Below are 23,136 nucleotides of genomic sequence, written 5' to 3'. Positions count from 1 at the left end.
ATCCTGACCAATCATAATCCCACTACCCCTTGGTGGATTCATACTTTTCTCACTTTTCCTGCAGCTATGGGTGGCCATATGATCCAGTTATGGGCAAGAAGAACTTTGTGAGGCATTATTTCTTTGATCGAAAAATCACAGCCTCTCAAGCAGAAGACCTGGCTCATGCCCTTTCTTCCTGCTAGATTGCTGGAGTAAGAAAGTATTGTTTGTAACTATGGCAGCCACCTCATGATCACGGAGGACAAAGACAACAGGCCAAGAGGTTGAGGAAAGTGCAGAAGATGAAATAGGTTTATGGTAACATTGAGGCACTGAGTAAACTCTGCTATACCTCTAAATTTTTATGTTAATTGGGTTAGTAAAGCCATTTCCAAGGTGGTGACATAGATCTGAAGGATCAGCAAGAATTAATTAAGCAGAGAGAGCAGGGTCCTCTCAAGCAGCTATGTATCACAGTGTGTTTTAAGAATTTAAATACATGATGTTGTGGAGAAAAGGATTAAACTTGCCAAAAGAAACGTTTGGCTTTTGTTCTCAGCTGCTGGGAGATAATCACTAACCCCTTAGAAGGTTTAGCCTGATAAGTGTCATTGGCCCACATCGCACAGTCAATGCTAATAATATGACTGATGATGGTAGGGGCTTGAAGGAGCTGGAACCTAACCATTGGAGGGTTTTTTTCTTTTACTTCTGATCATTTCCCTGTCAAAAGTCCATTATTAACTATTTTAACCATTTTCTATTTTGTCCTATTCCTTCATTTTTTCTTCTGCTTCCTCTAATCATATAAAATACAAACTTGGTTATCTAAAACAGTACATATTTATTATCTTACAATTCTGGAGATCAGAAATCCCAAATGTGTCATCTCCTCACAGAGCTGCATAAGCAGACATGAGTTAAGGGCATGTACTTTAATGTGGCTGATAATTTTAATCACATCCTGCAAAACGTTGTTAAGTTCAGGTGACATTTTTTGGCTAGCCAGCATTTCTCTATGGATGACACAGGCGTAGACTCACGTTCAGAAGCAACCTCTTCGACCTGAGTAGAGAAACCAGAAAGCCATCTAGTCATGGCAGCCACTCTGTCTGTGCATATACCAACACAAAATGACCAATTCAGTTTTTCTGATATGTAATCATCAAAGACTTGAATAGTTCTGCAGCTGTGGTATTGGTTGGCAACAAAAGTGCACATAACATAACCCCATGCACATCCTCCTGAAAAATATATCTCACAAAAACAAGCACTGTTGCCTTGTTATCAACATCGATAGACTCGTCAACCTGGATTGCATACCATGGTGACTCATTAATCCTCTCTAACAACTGTGCCTCAGTATCCTCGGCTATTCCATCAATTCATCTAGTTATGGTGCTAGCCGAAAGAGGAACATGTGCCACCTTTTGAACTGCAGCCTCTCCTAAAAGTTCACGACAAATGTCCTTAGCCGCAGACAGGATCAACTCTTCACCAACAGTAAAGGGCTTCCTAGCTTTAGCAATGAGGTTAGCCACTAAGGACGATGCTCTCAGTGCAGACACATTTGATGAACTGGTGGCCTTCAATAATTGCTTCTGTTCTTTGTGTTCACATTTTTCTCTTTTGAAAAACTCCAAAGGCTTGTCTTTTAATGCAGGGTGCTTGCCTCCATGTGGCGAAGCAGTTTTGAAGTTTGCATGACTTCACTGGATAGTCAGTCACCACATATTATACAAAGCGGGCTTGGAGAATGTGAATCACCTTTTGCAATGAACCCATAATTTAAGTAGGACTCTTGGTATTTTCTTTTAAATGCAGCTTTCTTTTTGTTGGCAGTCTTAGAGTCTTCTGCTCTCTTATCATTGGTCTTTTCCCCTTTTCAAAGAAGCTCTCCAGCAACGTTTGTTTTTTACTCATTTTGGCTACAGTTAGCTTGTGGGCTTGCCAAAACTGTGAGTGAGACAAGTGCACAGTGTGGGAAAGAGGCATGGACAGAAGTGGTAAATAAAATAATGGGCAGGCCACACCTGAACTAAAATAAGTGTCGGATTCTGACCTAAAGCCTGCCACCAGATGCAGCTGTACAACTGAAGTACATCAACTCACTTGCCACTATAAAGTCTGCCACCAGATGCAGCTTAATTGTCACTTGCCACTCACTGATAGGGTTTTGATATGAGTCTGCAAGCAATTGATTTATTATGCTCTCTGTGCAGTCAAGCCTCTCTGCTAATGATAATTTGTATTTGCAGCCACTCCCCAGCACTAGCATCACTGCCTCAGCTCCACCTCAGATCATCAGGCATTAGATTCTCATAAGGAGCACGCAACCTAGATCCCTTGCATGCACAGTTTACAGTAGGGTTTGCGCTCCTACGAGAATCTAATGCCGCCACTGATCTGACAGGAAGTAGAACTCAGGTGGTAACGCGAGCGATGGGGAGCAGCTGTAAATACAGATGAAGCTTCACTTGCTCACCCACCACTCACATCCTGCTGTGTGGCCCAGTTCCTAACAGGCCACAGACCAGTACCTGTCCATGGCCCAGGAGTTGGGGACCCCTGCTCTAACATAATTCCTGAAATCAGAAAAAGTTCCATTTGAATATGGAAATGACAATATGAGAAAACTCTATCACTGAAACATTCTGAGAATGTGATTTTACATAAACAAAATAGTCTTAGAGAATTACATTGAACTAAAACCCCAAATCATGAAAAGTTAGTGTGACCCGATTTTTCCAGGAAGAAAGCTTGTAAAATTTATATTTTTCTAATTTGAAAAAAAATAGAATGTAAGACATTTTTTTCCCTAAGGTGATTGTAATCAACTGTGGTGGTGGAACATTTCTGCCATTGGTTAAATGGCAAAGTGTACTGAAAAGTGTGTACGTCATCCTTATCAAAATTCAGAAATCATCAATAAAAACTTAGTCCTAGTATCATGTGGCTTTTAATAAAATTCATAAATGTAATATGTCACATTTTAAAGCTTCTTCTACTTTTTTATTTTATGTTCTCTCTGAGAATCTTACCCTGAGCATAATGGAGCATTTTCCCAATAACCTGTGGAGTAATACATGCTTTTCACAATGGGAAAATCAGGGACAATTCTGTTTTTTTTGAACAGTCCTCCCAACATCCTGACATCATAGGTCCATGCCTACTCTTATAGACAGGAGGCCATTTTGACTCTATTGTGCTTACTTTTCTTTCTTTATGATGTTTTCTGAAACTAATGCTGACAAAAATAACTTGGGGGAGTAGAAAGAAAACTTAATTAGTTGAAAGGAAAAACAACACATCAAAATCTACACCCATGAGCTTAAATGCAAAACAATGTCATTGTTCTTACCAGAAATCCTTTCTTGGCTTTCAATATGTGAAAGTGTGGAGGACATTAATGATCCTATAGTTGAAAGACTCCAGCAGAAAGTACCTGTAAATCATTTGCTGGTTTCTAGAAAATACCCCAAGAAACTTTCATTAGATGTTCTATTTCAGTGACAGTATTCCACTTTTTCTTCAAGTCTTTTCTTCTTTCCAGTGTTGCTAGGCTTATAATCAATGAGGACATGTTAATTACATTTCTCTCCAAGGTAGCCTCTCCAGCACAAGCTCTGTCTACAAAATCGCTTCAAATGGGATTGCCTAACCAACCAACTCATTCCCACAACTAATTTGATGCACTTAAAGAATTCTGTCTTTAGTTCTTTCATCTTGGTTGCAGACATAAAAATGTACAAAAATGGTTTCAAATGTTAAAAACTAGGAATCATCAGTCTTCTAAATGCAAAGAAATTCCATTGGGTGATTTATCTTTCACTTTAAAATCACTGCTTTTTTTCCCCCTCTATATATCTGTTTTCTCCTCTGTTTGTTTTAGCTGATTTTCTTGGGAGTATGTAGATTATTAAATTTCTTTGGTGACATTTTTGGCCATTCAACACAGATGTCAAATATTATTGGCTTTCAGTGATTAATTATTAAGTAAGTCTATATTTTCAGACAAAAATCAAAAAATAATTAGCTTATAGAGAAACCAGGTATAATGAATATCAACACCACAGATGAAAACCTCACCATTTCCATACAGGGAGTGAAAACAGTTGGGATTTATTTTTTAATTAAAAAACAGGGGAGCAGAAATCTCTGTTGAAAAATAAGCATGTGCTTAAGAAATAGATAAGAGAATTGCAAAGAAGGAGATGGAAATTAGTAACTTCTGCTTAGAGAAAACTTTTCATTGAGAAGGTAGTCTAATGATAATTCTGTGTATTTGTTTACTAGAGAACTTTGCCTGTTCAGGAATTCAAAAGAATCAGTTATGTGTTCCTAAATTATTCATGTCACTGTGTTACATATTTTTGTTACTAAAAACAAACAACAACAACAAAAACCAAACCAAAAAAGAAAAGAAACAAAACAAAACAAGGAAGACACAGGCCATGATGACAGAGTAAAATGTTCTTGTCAAAATAATTTCCTTTCTCTGCTAGACTAAACCATGAAATTCCAGTTAACAGAAATACATTTCTCTAAAGTTGGTTTACCAAACAAAAACAAGAAAAATGTAGATATTTTTATTTAAGAAAAAGAACTAGTTAAATATATATTTAAATGTATTTGATGTAAAAATACAATACAATATTTGTTTCACAAACTTTTAAACAATCAGAGACTTTGAATTTAGTAATGCATCATGATAAAAGTATGTAATATAAAAATCTATTTTATATTTTCTTTGAGCAATACTTTTTTCTATCATATACAAAAACTTTGAAATATGTTATTTTATTTTTACTTGTAACTTATACTGCTCAGTATATATGAACTGCGTAGTGTAACACTTGGCACAAAATAACATTTCACCTACTAACAATTGAACTTACCAATTATTCTTTAATTATTATATTATGCATACAAAATATTTTGCTTGTGTAGTTTTAAAATGGATGCAGCAAGTTCCTTGAGGGCAGAGGCTCTCTCCATCTTTCTCACTGCTGTATTCCCTGTCTAGCAAAATACCTTGAATCTATTAGCCACTCAGTATGTGAAGAATGAGTGATAAGAAAATAATGCGTAAGTGAAAGATTATATTGCTGATAAAATCTCAGCAAAGACAGAAAAATGATTTATTATTTTATTCTCATTCAGCATGTTATAAACATCCAAGGCAGAAATACCCTTATTATATAAATAGAATAACACCTTAAGTCCTTTTTTCAGCTTAAGGTGGGATCAGGAACAGAGAGTTGTATAACATCTCTACAGTTAATTCACTTTTTAAATTCTATGACCTCATAGTTGTTATAGTATGTAAATAATTAATATGATTAGCAAAACACTTCATAAAATATTGTATTCATAATTATAATAGGGTAGCAAGAGTTTCATAGTAATGCATTCAACTTTCAAACCTTTTAATTTAATTTAATATCTTTATGGGGAATGCTGGCAGGCCGAGGCTGGGGCCTGGTCTGGGTGGATGGAAGGGGGTGTTTTCCAGGCAGGCAAACAGGATGCAGGCTGGAGCCCACAGGGTGTGCTGTGTGGCTCTGGGTGTGTGTGGAGGGGAGGAGTAAGTGTGGTCCTAAAGGAGGGTCAGGGAGAAGATGGGCTAATGCACTGAGCAAGAGTGGTGGCTCAGAGAATGGAAGAATCAGGCCCAAGTTGTTTCTGCCACAACTACTCTTCCCTGAAGAAGCCCAGTCTCCCGGGATCTTGGTAATTCCACTGGGTCAGCAGGAGCATCCTGGGATGAGATATACCTGGGTGCTCTGGTGCCCTTGTCCCAGACTCATGTGTAAGAAGTCTGGCTCACACCACCTACCAAGCAAGCCCCAATCCTTGTCAGGCCTAGCCCCCCACCCCTCAGAGTCACAGTGCAGCAGAGCCTTGCTCCAGGGCATAAGTGTGGGGAGAAACTGTTACTGTGGCTTTTGTGTGTGGCATGTGAGCTCTACCATGGAACAGTAGCATTTCCCTTTCCATCTTAAAATGTTCAACATATCCAAATGAATGGTTGAAATACTACCTATTCTTCTGTAATAAATACATCAATAAAGTTCCTGATTATTTTTAAAGACATTTTTATTATTTACTATGTTTCCTAAGGATAAACGGGGGCTAGAAAGTGGGTGAAGTTGAATTGCTCAAGAATTTGACGGCCTATAAGCCTTTTCTATACACATCATATTGTTTATCATCATAAAACCTCCTGAGTATTTAAAGCAAATATCTACCTACTGGCCATGCTTGTTTCACGATATACATACTTTGGTTTTATTGCCCTGTTTTTGCAATCAGATGCTATAATGTGTAATGCAGTTGAATCATATCTTTGTTTCTTGTCTCTTCTGGATCTGGTCTAACAAAAAATGGAACATTAAGTCAAAAGGGAAATTTAGTGCAAATCTAGATCTATTATAGCTTGACTTTGCTATGGTGTGGATTTCAGAAAAATAAGTGCAGGCAACTCAAGCATGCCGAAATGTCCAAAGCTATCTGTTACCTAGAACAGAAGTAGACAGATAAAGAAGGTCATTATAAAGATGGACTTTGATCTTCAATACATATTTCTTAAGGAATACATTTTTCCCTGGGTAGTTCAGGGCTTGATGCACAAAGGCACCTGGCTATATACTGTCTGCAGTCAAACTGCTGCTGCTTCTCTCCCTGAGAACGGATTCACTTCTTGAACAACACCAGGGAATTAAGTTTAAAAGGCTAAATTTAAAAGGCATCTAATTAATTGCCATTATTTCCAAAAAAAAAATGTGTGAAATGAATTGTAAAGTGCCAAATGTTGAAAGCCAATTATGAGCAAGGGATTAAGAACTCAGAGATGAATAAGGCACAGCTCTTTCCTTCCTGAAGGTGCATTCTGTTGGAGAAACAAACACTTCCATAACAATCAAGGACAAAGTGTGACAAACTCTATCGACATGGTACAAGCACTGGGCTGGGGAAGTACACAGAAGACAGAGATTAATTTTGACTGGAGGAATGCAAAACTTCCAGGAGATGGAGACTGAGATAGACATTAAAGGGTGAATTCAAGAGGACTTTCCTTGGTGTGAGCATAGAGAAGAAATTCAAGGCAAGGAAAAGAGGGGGTAACTTTAAAAAAAAATGGGAAAGTCTTCTTTATTTTAAACTTCAAAGAGTCAGAATTTTTGGAGAAGACATTAAAGTTCATTTACTTTATGATTCTTCAAATCACATTTCTTGTTACCCTAAATATAACAGTACTCCTAGAACATGAAGGTAAAGGGGAAAATATTTTGTGGCAAAAATTAGTTTTCAGTGCCAGTGGTCATTTCTAATAGCTCAATTTTACCAAAAGGGAAATAGTTGCTTAGAAGTGGCATGTGATAGCCATTCAGAAATCATTTTGCGTGGAAGACAGGATTCAGGTGTCTTGACTTGTATTCTAATCAAGTTTACCTTACTCTACTACTACCTTATATCTTTTCATCTAGAAGGATTAAACCAATCTTTGAAAATTAAAAATACAGCATCTAAGTTGTGATAGTATCGTACTCTCACTTTTTAATTCAATAAATCATTTCAACACATGATTAATGAGCCTTAACTATAAGCTAGGTGCTGTTTCTATGCATGAGAAATACAGAAGGAAACAGCAGAATCCTGTTTGCATGAAGTGTAGCTTCCACCAAAAGAATTTTTAGTAACTTACTATTGTTAATGTCTACATTATCATCATTATCAATGTAAACAGCTCAAATATTTTGTAACTGAGAGAAAATAAAGGAAAGCCATTAGTATTAGCCACTACTACATAGTTCAGTACTAGTTTAGTACTAGTACTAAACTGTCAATGTTTAAATCTAATCTGTACTCATGATTGGCTGAATGACCACATGTAAATTACTTAATATCTCTGTGCCTGAATTTTCTCATTTGTAAAACTGGGTAACTATGATATTGAGTTCATACTGTTGTTTTGAAGGATTACATAATATGTATAAACATCTTAGAACATTGTTTCATGTATAGCCAGGATTCATTATTATTTTCTGTCATTATTTTTTTCATTTATTTTTGTTTCTATACTGCACTGCAATATGCCTTTTCTAGTCTTTTAACTTCTTTATTCATATAACATTGACATTATAAAAACTACATATATTTAAAGTGTACAATTTGATAAGTTTTCTTTTAATTTTTAAATTTTATTTATTTTTATACAGCAGGTTCTTATTAGTTATCTATTTTATACATATTAGTGTATATATGTCAATCCCAATCTCCCAATTAATCCCAATTTGATAAGTTTTGTGATAAGTATGCATCAATTGAATCTTTCACCACAATGGATAATGAACTCCCCTAAATGTTTCCTCATGTCCCTTTACAATTCCTCCTTTCTTTCCTCCCATCCCCTACTTGTTCCTAGGCAACTACTAGAGATTACATTTGTATTTTCTGGAGTTTTCTTTTTTGTCTGACTTCTTTCACTCAGCATAATTATGTTGAGATTCATTTATGTTGTTGCACATAACAGTTTGTTCCTTTATACTGTTAGAAGTATTCGTACCAATTATGCCATAATTTGTTTATCCATACACTTTTTGACAGACAAATAAGTTGTTCCAGTTTTTAGTTAATGCAAATTAAGCTACAATGAACATTCATATATGTTTTTGTAAGTACATAATAATATTGAACGACTTTTCATGTGCTTATACGCCATCCATATATCTTCTTTTACAAAGTGTCTAATCTAAACTTTTGTTCATTTTTATTTTTTTCTTATTGTTCAGTTTGGGGAGTTCTTTATATATTCTAGATACAATTTCTTCATGATTTGCAAATTGTTTTCCCAGTCTGTGGCTTCTCTTTTCATTTTCTTGAGAGTGTCTTTCAAAAAGCAGGCATTTTTAGTTTTGGTGTAGTCCAATTTATTAATATATTTCTTTATGAAATCTAATTTTTGTGCTAGATCCAAGAAACTCAGAGTCATAAATAATTTCTCAACACTCTGTTTCCTGATATTATTGAGTTTTGGGTTATACATTTAGGTCTATGATTCATCGTGAGTTAATTTTTCTTTATGATTTAAGGTATAGGTCAAATTTCATTTTTCTTTGCACAGACATCCTCTTTTTCAATCACCATTTGTTGAAGACTATTCTTACTCCACTGAACTGCATTTGCACATTGGTCAGAATCAGTTATCCTTTTTTGTTTAGGTATATTTCTGGACTAACTATTCTGTTCTATTAGCCCAATACCACACTGTCTTAAAACTACAACTTTAAAAAAAAAATATTTAATTAATTTATTTTTGGCTGCGTTGGGTCTTTGTTGCTGTGCATGGTTTTTCTCTAGTTGCGGTGGGTGGGGGCTACTCTTTGCTGCGGTGAGCAGGCTTCTCATTGGGGTGGCTTCTCTTTGTTGTGGAGCACCGGCTCTAGATGTGCGGGCTTCAGTAGTTGTGGCACGTGGGTTCTACAGCGCAGGCTCAGGAGTTGTGGCGCCCGGGCTTAGTTGCTGCGTGGCATGTGGGATCTTCCGGACTAGGGCTGGAACCCGTGTCCCCTGCACTGGCAGGCAGATTCTTACCCACGGTGCCACCAGGGAAGTCCCCAAACTACAACTTTTTAAAGTCTTGAAATCAGGTACTGTTAGTCCTGCATCTTCGTATTTTTGTCAAAATTGTTTTGGATACATTGAGTTCTTTGCATTTCCATATGAAATTTAGAATCAGCTTGACAATTTTTACAAAAGAAAAAAAAACCTGCTGGGATTTTGATTTGTTTAGGTAGGTAGAATCTATTCATCAATATGTAGAGAATTTATACCTTAACAATATCAAGTGATCCAACCCATGACCACAGTGTGTCTCTCCATTAATTTAGATATTCTTTGATTTTTCTCAAAAATGATTTTTAGCATTCATGATATTGATGTTACATATATTTCCTCAAATTTATCCTTAAGGACTTCATATTTTGTGATGCCACAGTATATGATATATTTTTATTTTTATTTCTGATTGTATTGCTACTTTATAGAAATACTAATGGTATTTTTCTATATTGATCTGGTACTACGCAGACTTGCTAAATTCACTTATTAATTCTAGAAGTTTTTTTGAGAGTCTTGCGGAATTTTCTACACAGATGATCATGTCTTCTAGGAATAGTTTTATTACTTCTTTTCCAATGTGGAGAATTTGATTGCCTTTTCTTGGCTTATTTCACTGCCTAAAATCTCTGATAATGTTGCAAAGAAATGAGGATCTTTGGAGGAAAGTATTCAGTATTTCACTTTCTGTTAGCGCTAGGTTTTTCATAGATTCATATTATAAAATTGAAGTTCCCTTCTATTCATGGGTCACTGAGTTTTATCATGATTGGCTTTTAGATTTTGTCAAATGCTTTCTTATACATATACTGGTGTGTTTTCTATTTTCCTTTTTAGTGTCAATAAAGTTGGTTATATCAGTCGATTTTTGAATTTTAAGCCAGCCTTGAATTCTTGAGATAGACCCTGCTTAAATGTTGCTGGGTTCACTTTACTAAATTTTGTTAAGGATTTTTATATCTACATAATGAGAATACTGTTCTGCAGTTGTTGTTTTTTCTTGTATGTCTTTGTCTGATTGGAAAATGTTTCCTCCTTGTTAAATGTGTAGAAGAGTCTGTGTAGTACTGGTACTAGTTATTTCTTATGGACTTGGTAGAATTCATTAGTGAAGACATCTAGGCCTGGAATGTTGTTCTCTTTTGCTCACCTTTTTCGTCTTCAGTGTCCTTTAATAGGCAGTCAAGGAATGTTTCTATTTCATCTACATTGTCAAATTATTGCAATAATTTCATTCATAATATTTTCTGTTTATCCTTTCAAAGGCTGCAGAATCTCTAGTAATGTCACAGTTCTCATTTCTGGCATTGGTAATTTCTGTCTTTTTTTCCCTTGATCTGACAAGCTATAAATTTATCAATTTTACAATCTGAAAAACTTGGAAACCACTTTTTGGTTTCATTGATCTTTTCTACTGATTTTATAGTATTTATTACATTGTTTTTCACTTTAATATTTAGTATATTTTATCTGCTTATTTTGGGTTTAATTTACTTTTTTTTTCTTTTTTAACATCTTTATTGGAGTATAATTGCTTTACAATGGTGTGTTAGTTTCTGCTTTATAACAAAGTGAATCAGTTATACATATACATATGTCCCCATATCTCTTCCCTCTTGCATCTCCCTCCCTCCCACCCTCCCTATCCCACCCCTCTAGGTGGTCACAAAGCACCAAGCTGATCTCCCTGTGCTATCATTTGTTAGTTTCTTAGGGTGGAAGCTGAGATCACTGATTTGAAAATTTTCTTCTTTCCCAATAAGGAAAGGCACTACTGCTATAAATTTATTTTTTAGTACTGCTTCAGTAGGCTTTTGCAAATTATGATTTTCTTTTCATCTTCATTCAGGTGAAATATTTTGTAATTTTCACCTGCATTCCTTTTGGCTATTTAGAAATGTGTTGCTGCATTTTCAAATATTTGTGAATTTTACACAAACTTTTCTTTTATTGATTTCTAATTCAATTGTGGTCAGAGAATACACCTTATATGGTTTGAATCATTTTAGATTAATTGAGACTTGTCTTATAGTCTGTTTTGGCAAATGTTTCATTGTGCTTGGAAAGAATGTGTATTCTGCTTTTGTTTGGTAGACTGTTCTATAAAACTCAATTAGTTAAAGTTGGCTGATTGGGTTATTCAGACATTTTATATCTTATTGATTTTCTTTTTATTTGTCCTACAATTTTTGTGAGAGGAATATTTAAATTTCAAAATAAAATTGTATACTAATCTATTTCTCCTTATACTTATATACTCATCCTCCTCTCTCCACCCCCTCTATGGTCGGGCCCACATTGAAATAGTAACAATTTAAATGCTTATTTCTGAGAAGCAGTGTTTCTGATTTTATCAGTAAAACATTTTCAGTAGCCACTTTGTTCAAGGAGCAAACCATGTTTTACTTTGCAAATGATCATCTCAGTCAAAGAGCTGGCAAAATTGTATGATGGTAAAATCATATTTTTGTTTGATTGAGTGGACAACTAACTTCTGTTAAAATGTTCGATCCAGAGTTAACTGATCTCAAACCCTTACTTTAAGATCTCCTTGACAATTTTTATATATAATATATTACGTAGATGGAGAAAATATAGATATATAGTTTTATATATGTATATATAAATATATGTATATATATACATATGTATATATCATATTATACATATATACATACAATATGTATATATACACATATGTATATACACATAGTATATATCATATTATACATATATACATACAATATGTGTATATATACATATATGTATATATACACACATGTATATACACATATGTATATATCATATTATACATATATACATACAATATGTATATTTTATATACATACAAAAAACTATATAGAAACATACAAATACATGTAAACTTAATTTTATCTTCACAATGTGAAAGAATTCTTTCATTGTATAATCTTTAGACATGAAGTCTTCTTCAACTAGTAACTCCCATGAGAGAAGTTTTCTTTCATTGTTGTCCTTTTAAAGATGGATAATGTAGATATTTCAAGAGAAACATTCTGTCATACCACTAAGAACTGTATTTCCTCAGTATAATGAGCAGTTTTAAGTTGCTCTGTGGATCATTATTTTTCTTGATATTGCTAGAATTGGTGTTTTGAACTGCGCTTGTCATGCAGCAGATTTATCCTTTTTGTAAAATGACCCTGGAAAATCAGTCTTTCCCTATCTTACACAGAGAGGAACTTGATCTTGTAAAACCTAAATGACTTTTCTATTTTCTTCCTTGAAACTTCTGGAAAAATACTTCTTTCCCTGGATTTCTAGAGTATCTAGAATTTGATTTAACTTTGGGACAATGGATAACACTTCTGCCATCTTATCTCATTGATGTACAGGAAAAAAAGGTATACTTTCTCAGCACCATGGAAATTTCTTGTTATTTTCATGCTGTAATAGACATGGCAGAGTAGACTGCTGGCTCCTACTCTAATATACAGTTTCTCCTTAGCACCTAATGACAACCCTGATTTTGTTTTAACCCTAATATGCCCAGCATAAAAAGAAAATCTACATTTCTCATTCTCCCTTCATCTTTTAAGCATTTCCTCCTTCTTTCTGCACAAAATTCAAACATGATGTCTGGTGATAAAGCAGCCATCCTATATCCATAAGGAAACAAATCAGGTGCATTGCTGAGACTTCAAATCTGATGTCTTTAAGTCTCTGAAACAACACCATGAGCTAGCTGCCTGATCTATATTTCTACTTGAAAATAGTGACACACTGTATTATTTTTATATCGTTTAGCTTTTCTTTACATGCAACTGAACTTAGTACATCACTACAATGGCAAATGTTACAAAGGTTCCTATTACAGTAGATCTGTATGGCCTATGATACATTTACGTTGAATATTTTGACTGTTGTCATTCTTGGCTATCCTAGCTTAAACATTAAAAAGACTTTCAGGTTCAAATAACTAAGAAAGTCAAGAGGAAGAAAAAGCAGGCTGGCTGGGTACATCAAGGTTCTGTCTGTGCTACTCTGCAATACTCTGTGAGAATTCCATCTTCAGGCTGACATCTAGAAGACTGCAGTTCTTCTAGGTTTTACATATTCACACTCAATTTCCAAAAGAAAAGAGAAAGATCACTTCTAAAGCTTTTCTCAAAAGAGAGAAGGAAAGGCCCCAAGTAAACTTTCCATAGTATTAATTTATGTAGTCGGGATTACCAAGCACACTCTGCTTGTCTAAATGAACCTCCAGCAACAGAATAGGATTACTTACACTGGCTAGCTCAGAGGAATGGGTTTAAACTTATTTGATGACAAACCTCATCGAGCAAAACCCGATATTTACATTGTGAATCATTAGGCACATATATGCATACACATACACAGCATAAACGTATGTTGCTAAAATAAATTTTTCCGATAACAAAATGCCCACATTTAATTTTATTGCAATGCTGGCTACAACACTGTAAATTGATCTGATAACCTACAAATAGGTCACAACTTCCGTTTGTAGAATGAATCAGAATTCAATCAGTGCCTAACCATAGAGTCAATCTCATTTACCGCACTGTGATATATAGTGTAATAGAGTGGGGAAAATACTAGAGATAAAATCATAATGGTCTTCAATACCCTCAAAATACCAAAAAGTCATAAACACATACATTTTTCTTTACTGATTCCAGAGACTCACAGAATCCCTGAGAGTCACAAACCATGGGACACTCATGTTGTTCTATCATAGAAGGGGAAAAAGTTTTTGATAGGGAAGGAACCTGATGGTTTATTTTAATTCAATGGCCACAATTTGTAGAGTTTTCCATGATATACACCTGTCAGAAGGTTTATGTCCAATTACAGGCATACTGATCAGCTTATCTTAAATTTTGGAAATCCAGTATAAAAAATAAGAAGAGTTTGCTATCCACCTTAAAATTTAGTTTCATTTGTTTAGATGCTTATTAATTTTCCTACATGTAATAATAAAAAGATTATTGACTAGCATGGAAACCTGCGTGCTTGCTTCTTTAAGTTTGGAATGGTTGTGTCACGGACAGTCACTGAATACAGGTCAATAAGTTGCAGACAATGACTGGGGCCACTTCGACTAGAAATTCATGATAATAGAACTCATTTATTTTCATATTTTTAAGCTAAATAAATTCATTTGTTGTGTTTATTCTGGTAGCACTTTCCTAAAACTTGATAAGCAACAAAAACGTAAGAGTTGAGCTCAGTATTTCAATAAACTATTATAATTTTAGGGATAACTTCTTTATGCATTTAAAACATTTGTTTGCATCTTTTACATACAAGGCAGTGTGTCCTTTGTTTTGTGTAGCAATAGGATAAGCCTCGTTACACCACTGTAACAAACAACTCCATAACCTCAACAGAAATTTATTTTTCTTTCATGCTGCATCATTACTGCCCGGTTTTTGGAATTCAGTTCCCTGTCTTACTCTGGGATCAGGCTGACTCTCTGAAGTACTGCAAGTTGCTAAAACAAAAGGAAAGACAGAATGTGGTGAGTCATGCATTGACTTTTTTTTTTTTTTTTCCCCCCCGGTACGCGGGCCCCCCACCGCTGCGGCCTCTCCCGCTGCGGAGCACAGGCTCCGGACGCGCAGGCCCAGCGGCCATGGCTCACGGGCCCAGCCACTCCATGGCATGCGGGATCCTCCCAGACTGGGGCACGAACACGTGTCCCCCGCATCGGCAGGAGGACTCCCAACCACTGCGCCACCAGGGAAGCCCCATGCATTGACTCTTAAGGCTTTACACCAAGGTAATAACTATCTCTTCCATTCATTTCTTTTTTAATTTTAAAAATTTTTAAAGGTTACTTTTCATTTACGGCTATTACAAAATATTGGCAATATTCCCCGTGTTATCCAGTATGTCCTTGAGCCTACCTTACACTCAATAATTTGTATCTCCCACGCCCCAACCCCTATATTGCCCCTCCCCCTTCCCCACTGGTAACCACTAGTTTGTTCTCTACATGTGTGAGTCTGCTTCTTTTTTGATATATAAAGTTTGTTCTGTTTTTTAGATTCCACATTTAAGTGGTATCATACAGTATTTGCCTTTCTCAATCTGACATTTCACTTAGCATAATGTTGATGGAGTCACATGACCGTAATTCCAAGGGTCAATGAAGAGCTATCCTATCATGCATCCATAAGGAAAACTGGAAATACTTGGTAAGCTGTACTAATGTCTACTTCTTGTTTTCAAGGAAAAAAAAGAACAAAAATTTTGAGTCTAAATGGAGATACACCATGCAAAAATAGATATATATGATCCTTGTAGTAAAAGACTCACAGAACATTTGGGATAACAAAGAAGGATAATAAAGAAGTTATTCTGAGTAGGATTATTTCAGAAGGCTTCATGGATATGGCATATAAGCTGGACCTGCAAGGACAGAAAGTAGCTGCAGAGGTACCTGAGTCATCTGTGCTAAAGAAAGCACATGATTACAGTGAAATGGAGGACACAACAGAGTCCAGTGAGAATGGACAAAATAAACTGTGAGAAGCCAAATGGCAATAGTTAAGATGAAGGCAATGAGATAAATAAGAAGTATAACATGTAAGACTGACTGAATTTGGTCAATAGCAGATGGGAAAGTAAGCAAGAGGCAAGAATTTCATTGACAAAATTATGGTTTTGGCTTAGGGAAGAGCTTCAAAAATGGTATTGTATGGAACCCTAGTTCAGTGACATGGTAACTGTTATGGAAAAATCACCCATAGTCAAATGACATTGGAAAATATTGCACCTAAGCTATTCCCCCTTTTAATTTCAACATAAATATCTGTCCATTAAGGTTATGGGGAAAAAAAATCATTTGAACTCAATATTCCCAACTCAATAAGGTTTTTTGGTAAACAACATTTACTAACAGACCATATACACACAGACCATATACACTAAATGAAAACAGTTTAGATGTTCTAATTTGTACTAAGTATGACTTAGGCTTCCTGCTCTGTGACTAGGAGTGTTTTGCTTAATATGCTCACACAAACGAAGCATCAATTTCCAAGGGGGGAAGATGAACACTAATATGTGCTGACTACACACCACAGTCTTTATTAATTCATAAGTCACTTCAGGATATTGCAAAGTTTCAGAGTTCTCATTATGTGCTATTATTTGAAAATTAGAAAATTCAGAAAATTATTTTAAATCTATATTAATCATATTACATGCTCTAGAAACAGCATGTTGGAATAGGCTTCTAAAATCAGCCTATTTCCTTACCATTTGTGCTTATTTAAAAGAAAATGAAAGAAAAAAAAGTGTGGATTTTAACATTACTTTTTATTTATTTATTTATTTTGCTGTACGCGGGCCTCTCACTGCTGTGGCCTCTCCCGTTGCGGAGCACAGGCTTCGGACGCGTAGGCCCAGGGGCCATGGCTCACGGGCCCGGCCGCTCCGCAGCATGTGAGATCTTCCCAGACCGGGGCACGAACCCGCGTCCCCTGCATTGGCAGGCAGGCTCTCAACCATTGTGCCACCAGGGAAGCCCAACATTACTTTTTAATATCTAAGTTTAGATATATATTAACTCTATAGTTAGAAAATAAATAACTTGGGATCTTTGTAATTCAATAGTTTTTTTCCTCCCCCTTCTAAAGTTAGTATTGTTGTTACTACTGATTTGCTTTTCCTATAGGGATTTGAGAGTGACAGACTGAAATGTGTTTCTAACTGGCAAGATTTCAGTTATCTGAAAAAGAAAACTATTTATTGAAATACCAAAAGTAACAAAACATCTCAGGTGCTGTTTCTGATACAATCTCACATACATCAAGTGATCTAGTCGGGATTGAATGATTGATTCATTTACTCATAAATGAGTATCTCTGATGTTTAAGTATAGAGGAGAATCTTTTTATTTTCAAATCTATGCTATGCTATGTTGAAAAGGTAAATCTATATTAACGAAAATATAATCTATTCTTGTCATATATATGACATATATACATATAAATTATACCTTATAAGCTTTAAATATACTGGCTGAAAATGGGTTATAAGTGACACACAAATTCATGATTCATTTATTTATGAAAAGATTCAACTTATAAATTTATGAGAAAAATATTAAATTAGCAAACCCAACTACACCTAATTAATTTGTTTCATCACTCAAAACTTTTTTTCTGCCAATTTCATTGGAGCTTCATCAGTTACTTTCATCAGTTACTACTTTTTATTTACTAGCTGATGTTCAGGTTGATTCAACTAACGTCCAGTTGAATTTGTAATTCCTTGTGGTCATGAATTGAGTCTTCATTTAAAAATATCCCATTAGATACACTTTGCTGGCATTATTAATTTTCACCTTGGGCATGTAGCCAAAGGAGGATAGTACGACTGGATAGATTGAAAGGTCCTTTTGCTCATCATCTCCCTTCCACTCCTTTCTGCACTAGCATTTGTATTTTACTTCATTCTTCTCTTTCATTTTATAATTTTAATTGTCCAATGAAATTTTTGTAATACATTAAAGAATATTGTGACTGGGTATAAATAACTCTTGGAGGAAAAATGTCAAATATAATTGTAAAGTGATAAAGAGCCTCTCAACACACCTAAAAATCTATTTTGGGTACCAGAAGATAATGTTTTTCTCTCTCATACCTTGTATCATTTAATACTCCTGTGAAGCCAAGTATTTGTTTAGTTCACTCTGACCCAATAAATATAATCCAAATGAAAGAATAAAAAATTATTTAGGAAACAATGTACGTGTATAAATATACACTCATACACACACATATACACATACACACATATCATTAATATTCTCCATGATACATACAATGTAGTAGCATATTTCCATTTATGGAAATATTAGTTATATATAATAAATTATATTTAAATATATATAAAATATAAACATATAAAATAAAATCATAATAAAATAAAAATATATGTGATATATATCATATAAGGCTATAAATAAAAGCATACTCACTTGAAATTAAAATGTTGAGATCTGAAATACAATATGTTGCACCATGAAGATGGCAGTTTTCAGCAGCTAATTAGCCTTCTAATTTGGAACACACTGTAATTGGGTCTCCTCTATTATGGGAGTTAAAATGGAAAACAAGCGTATATTCCTTACATTTGTATTCCTAAATTGTCACACATAATTGTTTTTTTTAAGTTCTGCAGGTAATTGACTTGTAATTTTTATGTTATTGCCATATATTTCTGCCTTGGAGTCTCTTTATAATCCATATTCACTGCAAATTCTTCATTTCAAGGACTATAGAATGTGTAACAACATGAACTCACTTATATAGCTTCACGGAAATAGTATCATCTAGAAAAGAGTCACTTCGTATATCAATTAATAAAACATTTTAGAACACTTTCTTATGGTCCACAACCCTGATTTTTTATTATAAACTCACTGTAAAACTATGGAATATGTGGAAATAAAAAGAAAATATGTAATCACTTTAATAAGACATGTATATACTTTACATTGATATATCTATAATTTGAATTGCTTTATATTTTCTAGTACAACATTTTTAAGGAACTAAGAAATCTGAGAGATGAAAGTTTATTCTTTGAGGACCATAAATGAGAAAATAAAAAGCCCCTGAAGTTTGTGGATTTACTAAGCATCAGACTGAATATAATTTATAATTATGTTTTTTGTAATATAGAACAGTTGGGATTTGGTTGGTTATGCTACCAAATTATGGATAAAGGCAATAATTTAATACCGCAGCATTTGGCTAATAATGGGTGAAAGGGAGCCTGGAACAGGGAGTATCTAGAAAGGAAGTATCTGTTCAAGTAGGGAAGATACTGCAGAAAAAAAAAAAAAAACAACCCCGCACTAGGTTAATTCCTACAAAATCATTAGCTGTTTCTCACTCACCCAAATATCCAATGCATGTTTGGTTGGTTCAACCCCACAAAGTCATGAATGATCCAGAATAATGGAGGCTGCATTGTCTTTTGTGTCAATCCACTCTCTATAAAGATGAGGTCCCTTTGGTTACTGCGGCAGGGAAAGAGGTAGAAAGAAAGTCTCATAATTAAAAGATTTAGCCTAGAAGTAAAGGTATATCACTCCACTTACACCACTATGACAAGAATAAATTTTAATGCTCTATCGTATTGAAAAATTGTTAGAAAATTTTGTTTTCTCTGGGAGCCCAAAAGGAGATCCAGATGGTATTGAGCACTTATTCTACGTACCACAGACAAATGGTCGTATTTCTACCATTGCAGTTAACTAAATATGATAACTCTACCAATTAGAATTGTTTCTTCTGTACATTTAGTGAGCTGACTGGTGTTCCTCTAAAAATCATGTCTACACAGAACCTCAAAATCTGATTTATTTGGAAATAGGGTCTTTATAGTTGTTATTAGCTAAGATGACATCATACTGAATTAGGGTGGGCTGTAAATCCAATGACTGACATCTTTATAAGAGGAAGGGATTCACAGAGATACACAGAGAAAAAGGTCATGTGAAGTAGCCAGAGAGTGGAGAGATAGAGCTACAAGCTGAGGATTACCCACAACCATACAGAACCAAGGAAGAAGCAAGGAAGGATTCTTCCCTAGAACCTTCAGAGGGACCATGACCCTGCTGACACCTTAATTTTGAACTTCCAGCCTCCAAAACTGTGACAGAATAGTTTGTTTTAAGCCACCAAGTTTGTGGTAATTTCTAAGGGCAACTCTCAGAAACTAATACAGTATATATAATCAAATTTTCAAAAACATAATTTTATCTTGTTCTTGAAAGCTGCATCAATTTATTGTGAAGTTTCTTTGCTGGAAAGATTTACGGAAAAGTTATACTAGAGACTTTCATTTCTGTTTGATTCTTCTTTTTCAACTTTGAATTTTACATCTAAAGTGGTACCATTTTGGGGAGGGAAAATTCCTCTTATTAGTCTATTTTAATTAAAGTGACTGTTTTAATACGGTGTAAAGAATTAAAAGGATAAAAAACTAGAATCACAGTTCTGTAGTTTTGTGATACAGACTATGAATCATATCAGATGTATTAAATTTTAAAAGACAGTGAATCGTATCTGATGTGGATTAAATTTTAAAATGTTTGCAGTGTTTCACATTGTGTAGGTGTTCAATAAAGAGTAAACCATAGTTTAATTGTATGAGATTAATGCAATTATATACCTATAGATAATAATCATGTAAATGACTACTAGATTTAGAAAAGCAAAGTTTTATTAGTGTTTACTTCAAATTGCATATGTGATAAAAGATCAATTATAAAGAGCTAAGCACACACAGACACAGACACACAGACACACACACACACGAGTCAATGAGATTGGTAGGTTTAATCAATATCAATATCCTGGTTGTCACATTATACTATAATTTTTCAAGATGCTACCACTGAGGAACACTGTACAAATTGTACACAGGGACTCTGTATTATTTCTTTTTTTTTTTTTTTTTTTTTTGCGGTATGCGGGCCTCTCACTGTTGTGGCCTCTCCCTTTGCGGAGCACAGGCTCCTCCTGCATTGGCAGGCGGATTCTCAACCACTGCGCCACCAGGGAAGCCCCTGTATTATTTCTTAAATAGCATGTGAAGCTTCAATGATTTCAAAAATAAAAAGGTTAATTAAAAAATATATTAGATGGTACATTAAAACACATAATATTAAAAATAGACCCAAAATATGTCCTGCAGACTGCTACCTTTAGGAGATAAGGGAATATGTGTATGTATTTGTGTGTGTGTTGATAGACACGGTAGTACTAATATAAGAAAAACATTAAGGAATGTTTATGGTATCTATTAAAATACCAAAAAAAGAGGGTAACAATAAATTTGCATTAATTTTATTTATTCCATCAAAATGACCAGTTCTGGTTACGACTGTGTATACACATGATCATGAAGATTCTTTTTGATTTTGTTTTGTGATTAATAAAATATTACTTTTCCTAGCTATATTTCTTAGGCTTTTAGTATTACCTTTTTTGTTAATTAATAAAAAATATGGTGCAGGATTTAAAAAGAAGAAAAATTTGAAGATTAAAAAATATTTTCACTAAAAAGTGATGAATGACTATAAATATTTCATCAGAGGTTAATATAATTTGGTTGTTAATTTAGCATTTGTATCCTAAAGTTTCAATTATTTTTCTTAATGGCAATTTAAAAATTAAATATTAATGCCAAAGTTGAAAATTTCAAATTATTGTCAAATTGACATATTATTTAAATAAATGTGTCATGGATTAAGGCTGAGTCAACAGAAGGATGTATAATAAATAACATTCTCCTTGCCCTAAGTCTGCTCTTCACTCTTATCTAATCTCCTGAAACAATAACTTTTGTTTTACCGTTCAAGTTTTCTGTTTTTAGCTTCTATAACTCTAAACAATATATAAATACAAAATGTTATTTATTTATTAACCTTAGTAAATAAAAGATGAGGCCATTCTCATATAAGTTATTTCATCACAACTTTACATGCCCCAACTTCAGAATTTGTATATTTGTATTATATACTTTATATACATACACTACATATGTAAATCTCTAATTCTTAGTTTATTAAGCTAAGAGTATATCTTGGCTTCTCATTATGTAATATGACCATATTAACAGCCCTGCATTACTTCCATCTGCCTACCCCATCAAAAACTTTCCTCTTCCAATGTTTACACTATTTACTATAATACTTTTGAGGTATAATACCCCTAAAAGTTCTAAATGTTGAAAAATAAATAAAGTACACATTTTAATAACCTGGTAAATTCTCTTTGTTAAAGAGCCAAGAATGCACTAGGGTTATTTTTGTCCTTACGATTCAATAATACAATTTCTCTGTCATACAATGGAAATGAGTTCCAGAACAAATAATTTCTCTTTTCTCATGTTCCAAAAATTATGCCACGTTTTACTTTGCTTCATATTTGGACTATTAGTTTCTTGTATTTCATGTTTTTCCTCCTGATATCTATCAACCATTTTTGTCATTTTCTCTTATTGAAACAACTTTCCAATTTCTAAAAACAATCTCTTTGAAATCAACCCTATGATCTGAGGGGAAGTGGGGATAATATCAGTAGTGCGGTGGAGAGATTGGGATTGATTAATGCTGTTTCTCTTTATAATAATGGATGGTCGTCCATACAATATTATCCACAATATCAGATATTCTTGTAAGTCTCTATATATCTCTACCAGCTGTAAGGCTGGATCTTCTGGTATTTCACTTGGAAGATTGGCTTTCACACACTAAAGATACATTGCCAAAATATATATTGTCAAAAAATTTTGTCCAATAATACTCATTATAATGATGACTTTTAAGAAACTATGATATCATGAGAAAACACAAAATATCATGTGGAAAAAAAAGACAGCTAAATGCATTCTAAAACATACTAACTTCCTGTACTGACTTCTCTTTCTATACTTTTTTTTTTTTTTTTTGCGGTATGCGGGCCTCTCACTGTTGTGGCCTCTCCCGTTGCGGAGCACAGG

This window comes from Kogia breviceps, chromosome 4 (genome assembly GCF_026419965.1).
Source record: "Kogia breviceps isolate mKogBre1 chromosome 4, mKogBre1 haplotype 1, whole genome shotgun sequence".
In the NCBI taxonomy this organism is placed as follows: domain Eukaryota; kingdom Metazoa; phylum Chordata; class Mammalia; order Artiodactyla; family Physeteridae; genus Kogia; species Kogia breviceps.
This window is presented reverse-complemented; position numbering follows the sequence as displayed.